The following is a 5,533-nucleotide window of genomic DNA, read 5'->3' on the forward strand; positions in this document are numbered from 1 at the left end:
GCGATCTTGTCACGGCGGCGTCTTCTTGTACCATTGAATCATTACTGAATATCTGGGACCGTGTCGAAGGAGATGTCTGATATAGTGGTAACGTCAGCAGCGTGTGACATCACCTGCTACACCGCCACCAATTGTCCATAGTCTACTACAGTCTCTCTCTCTCTCTCGTGATAGCCCTTTCCTGCCTCTCGTTTTCTTTAATTTCCTCTTCCTTTTGAGTCCCTCTTGCACTCAACACACTTCCTTCAGTTCCTTTCTTTTTCTTTACTTCCTTCGGACCTACATAATCTCTCTCTCTCTCTCTCTTTCTCTCTCTCTCTTGAACTAATGGTTGCTGTGTGTTGTGTAATCGTCTTTACCGAAGCCAATTGATTCAGATATTACCAGTATAAGAGAGAGAGAGAGAGAGAGAGAGAGAGAGAGAGAGAGACTGCTTCACTCACTGATTCACTGACAAACAAGAGGACGAAGCTGCTTCGCTTATATTTACGAACCATATTTAAAGGTCAAAAATACACACTAGTCATCATCGTCAGCATTTCAGGAATCCCCCGCCAGAGTTAAGTGCAGCTGCCAAATTAATTCGTTTCGTACAGGCGTAGTGTATAATTTAGTGTGCATAGTTTAGGCAGATACATAAGTAGTGTGGGTGACTACAATGGGCACGCATGAGGAAGCAAGTTTACATTGAAATAAATATGAATGCTGAGATTCTTCCTTCTTTCCTTCTCTTCGCTAAGTGTGTCCAGACATAAAGCTGCGAGTCTTGTACCAAAAGTTAGGACGCGGGGCAGAAGTTGCCTCGTTACGGGCTGCAGGACGCGGCGGGAAGAGGCGGCTGAGGTCCGACGCTGAACAAGTAAACAGCAGCATTACTCACCATTACGAATACTTACCGGAGGGACTTTATGGAAATGCTCTCTAATGTTCACTTAAGTCACACCAAATTGCGGTTTTCCGGTAATAAGGTCGACATGTATTAAGTGGAGAAAAAACAGACAAAACCGGAAACTGGTGCCACTGTGCGGGCATTAGTGCAATGACAGCTTCCCACGCGCCAGGTTCTCAGCGCCTGTCTGCTTGTACAAGACGGTTGGCTCCCGCTCACTTTCACTCGGTGCCAGCGGACAACTTACGACCATAACAAGAACGTAAGAATATAAAAGACGCTGCAAGAAGTCAACAGCGGCAGTTCGTGTATGTATATACAAACGTAGGTCCAAGTATATTTCTTGAAAAAAATCACTTCAGCTAGAGCCTCTTGAAAGTAGTGATGGTGCGGCGCGGAAGTGATTCAGAATAGGCCTATGTTGCAGACATTTGCCGCAAGAAGCATTGGCACGGCACTGCACCTCCAGCTGCGCCAGATAATTCTGTCACCGTAATTAATTACTCTTCAGATAAGGATGTTCATGCTGACTTGTGTAAATGTGTTGCTCTGCTTTCCAGGATCCTAGAGAGAGAGAGAGAGAGAGAGAGAGAGAGAGAGAGAGAGAGAGAGAGAGAGAGAGAGAGAGAGAGAGAGAGAGAATAAATAAAAAGAGGAAGAGAATTACATACTGAAAACTTTGCTTTTATTATTGCTGCCACCACCATCGCTACTTTGGACGTGTGGAAAGTAAGGTGGAGGGGCAGAATACCAGAGTGGCAAGCATCTATTATTCCTACAGCATTATTAAATACTGATTGTGCGAACCTGCCCACCAATACACAGTTTTGCTATTACATATATACTGTTAACCTTACCTGCACTGGGGACAGACGGGAAATGAGAGAGTGTTCCTCGTGTTTGGTGATGAGGGACTAGACAGAGCAATGGTGTACTTGTAACACGTGGTGTTTGATGGTGGTCACTATACAAATTATTTCTGTATATTGCTCGTTTCATATTTGTTTGTTTCATAGTATTTGCTCGTTTCATATGATAACTACCTGGGAATAATGAGTGTTAATGAGTGTTTCATTCGTGTATGAATCCCTCGAGCGGTAAACCGAGGGAAGGTGGCTCAGGGAGGGAGGTCAAGCCGGTAGTCTATCTGTAGTATAGCAGCCGCACACACCTTGTTGGATTGAAGCCTGTGGATTTATTCCCTGTGAGCGCCAGCGACTGGTGAGTGTTCCTCTATTACATTTGTGATAGGTTTAGGAATATATTGGGAATGTGTAGTAATTTGTTGCTTGTTATTCTCTCCTGTTGTATTTACTTTACCTTACACCTAGAACTGTTACATATATGTTGTGTTTTTGTGATATTTCAACGTAAATTGTCATAGTTAGGTAATCAAACATTCATGTGAGATTTGTGACCCAGAAGGGTCTTTACACCGTAAGGATAGTTACCATAGCTTGTTAGCTAGTAGTTTATTTATCTAGTAGTTTATTTATCATGTATTTGTTAAGGATAGTCACCATAGCTTGTTAGCTAGTAGTTTATTTATCATCTAGTAGTTTATTTATCATGTATTTGTTATTTTTTTTTTCTTTTTTTGACACGTGTTCATAGTGATTTCATTAATGTGTTGCTCCAATGCCTTCATGTGGACTTTGTGATGTTACTTATGTTAATTTTGTATTGCATAGAGATTAATTAAGGGTCCTTTTCCAGTTGGACCGTTCACCCTCACGTTCACCCTCACGTTCACCCTGTCGTTCACCCTCACGTTCACCATATGGGACAAGTAAACACACACAAGAATGAACGAGTGTCAATAACGAGGCGTAATAATATACCAAGAAGAAATACCCTTGTGTGACGCCCCTGAGTGGGTGTTACAGTACTCATAACCTTACCTGCAGCTTAGACAGGCGGGAACAAAACCAAGTATTCCTATATTACATTGTGTTTTGTCATAAGCAACAAGACAGAACAGTGGCGGAGGGACAGTAAACTTGTATTCAGTTAAATGTGCAGTCATGGTGAATAGTTGAGTAACATACCGCTCCGTGCTTACTGTTTTTAGTGTTATTCATCTATCTTAAGTCCTTTAATGTGCTGACTAATTAGGATAAAGAGACTCGTGAGGAGGGAAGTTGTTGTGTGAACAGGACGTAAATGCTGCGTTGTCTGTGATGTATAAAAATAAGAGTGGGAAGGGGAAGATTTTACTTACGTTTGTTTCGTTTTAGCATGAGCGGAAGGTTCCAGCCAGTGTCGTTAGTGCAATAAAAATTTTAACATAGGGAAAAGTGCTACAGAAGCTTAACGTAGAAATATTCTGACGTCAAAGAAAAAAGTTGAACACAAAGATAATCTCTTTGTCTGAGCATGAGTGTTTGTAATCAGAATAAAAATGGTTCTGAAAAAAATAAATAAAAATGTATGTAAAATGTATCTGGATGAGTTTTGTGAGACCAAACTAAACAGCAAGGGAGAAGAAAATATTTGAGTCAGATTTGAAGAGTAAAATCAGTCTTGGCTGGAAAAGTTAGTGGGAAAGAATGTAGTTAGGTATTATTATGAACGATCCGCCGCTGGAAGGTTAAGAAGGTAAAGGAGGCGCATTATTTTAAGGATAAGAACAAAAACACACGAGGAGAGATAGATAAGCATTAGAGCTTATGAGCCTGCGAGTGGGAAGAAGTGGAGAGGGAGAGAGAAAATCCTTGGGGATTCCAGACATTTATTAGAAAAATTTAGCGAAATGAAGTGACTGCAATAAATCTTAACACGAGAGAAGAGAACAGTGGATAGATATGAAAGAAAAGAAATGGAGAAGGAGAGAAGGAGAGAAATTCTTTGCAGATTTCAGCGACTTAACAATATGTAGAATGTTTAAACGGTGAAGAGGGTGAACTGGGTAACTGATGCCGAAATAAGAGACACTATAAAGAATGAGAGAGTTCGATAAGTGAAAAGAAGTAAACGAGAAATACATTCTTAGAGGTTTCACATACTTATCAGATAATGTTAATGGAGTGAAGTGACTTGTCTAGGAATTTCAGGTGAAAAAATAGCAAAACACCCCTACTTTAATATAATAGGTTGCGGAGGCAGAAAAAAGAAAAGGCCAGTAACATCTTAACCTAAAAGAAGACAAGATGAAAGACGGACAGCCGGTATTTCAGCTAGATCAGATTGCATGAGCTTGGGTGTTCTGGGTCATTGCCCTCAATTACAAATATTCTCCTTCCTCCGCCGCTGCCTCCTACTCGCTGCTGCTCATGATGGAGTGTGCCTCTCCCGTGTGTGTGGGAGGCTTTCACACACACGGGATTACCAAATAGAGTCAGGTCAAAATTCATCATCTCATTGTCTCCTACTACCGCGTACGCTTAATTAATCACAAGACCAACAAGTGTTTTTACCCTTCCCACGAACAATACCAGCTTTATTTTGTACCTTTGCGCTCGCCCCGCCTCTCTCTCTCTCTCTCTCTCTCTCTCTCTCTCTCTCTCTCTCTCTCTCTCTCTCTCTCTCTCTCTCTCTCTCTCTCTCTTTCTGCAGAACACAGCAGCGAGTGATGTATTTTTAATTCGTATATATATTAAAATTCCAGAATATGATTAATATGTTGAGGAAAACATGGCCGAATTTTTTACATCCGCTCCGCGACTCCTGACACACACACACACACACACACACACACACGCACACACACACACACAGAGAGAGAGAGTTATTACTACTATTATTCCTATTAGCGAAAATAATAACATTGTGCATAATATCATAGGGCTTATTTGCTTCTGTTTCCAAGGACACGCAACGCCCTTCCTGTGGATATTAATTTTGGCAGGCGGCAGCGAGGGAGTGGAGGGAAAAAAGGGAAAAAGAGGTAAAAAGTAATTTGTTTGAAGGTAACTTTATTTCCCATTTAAAATATTACAAGGGCAATTTCGGTTTTAAGGGAAGAAAATAAATAAAAAATGAAATGCAGAAATAATAATAAAATAAGAGAATTAAAAAGAAGTCACTCAATCAACTATTCCATAAAAGATAGAAATTATCAAAAGAAAAAGAACAAAATAAAATAACACCAATAAGGTAAAAAGAATATAAAAATATTAATTATTTCTACGTTCCTTCGTCGCTTTCATATAACTCTAAGGTAACTTTGGTCTCAAAAGAAATATGAAAAATTATAGATAAATATGAAATAGATGTAGCAAAAAAGTCCTTGTGCCGGTATTTAGACAAGTGAGACAAGCACCACTCTCTGCCTGCTTCTGTATTACCTCCTGCTTATCACCTGAACTGTTTCGAGAGGAAATGTTTCATGACACTAGTCCTCAAATTTTGGACAGCCCTCTTGACTGCACTTTTTGTGGACTAGAACCTTCAGTGGGCCTTTTTATTTATTTATTTTTCCTATACCCTCTTATCAATAAAAAGTAAATAAGAACATAAAAATACAATATGGAAAAACAAAATCTTAGAGAGGAGGAAGAGATGAAAAAGAGACCAAAGCAACATTATATATATATTTTATTGCAAAAAGCCTCAAAAGTGTGCCAGCGTTACAAATATGCTTAGTAGTACTCGTATATCTGTAAGCCTACCAGTACTTATAATTTCACTTTCATATCACAACCC

At 39.9% G+C, this 5,533-nt stretch overlaps 1 long non-coding RNA gene across 1 annotated transcript; it reads left to right on the forward strand.

The window, feature by feature from the left end:
• The first annotated feature begins 1,984 nt into the window (after positions 1–1,984).
• Positions 1,985–4,433, forward strand: LOC135109587 (uncharacterized). The gene is made up of 2 exons (XR_010272810.1): positions 1,985–2,110; positions 2,606–4,433. It is a non-coding gene; the product is annotated as an uncharacterized LOC135109587 (long non-coding RNA).
• Positions 4,434–5,533: the final 1,100 nt, after the last annotated feature.

This window comes from Scylla paramamosain, chromosome 19, assembly GCF_035594125.1.
Source record: "Scylla paramamosain isolate STU-SP2022 chromosome 19, ASM3559412v1, whole genome shotgun sequence".
Lineage (NCBI taxonomy): Eukaryota > Metazoa > Arthropoda > Malacostraca > Decapoda > Portunidae > Scylla > Scylla paramamosain.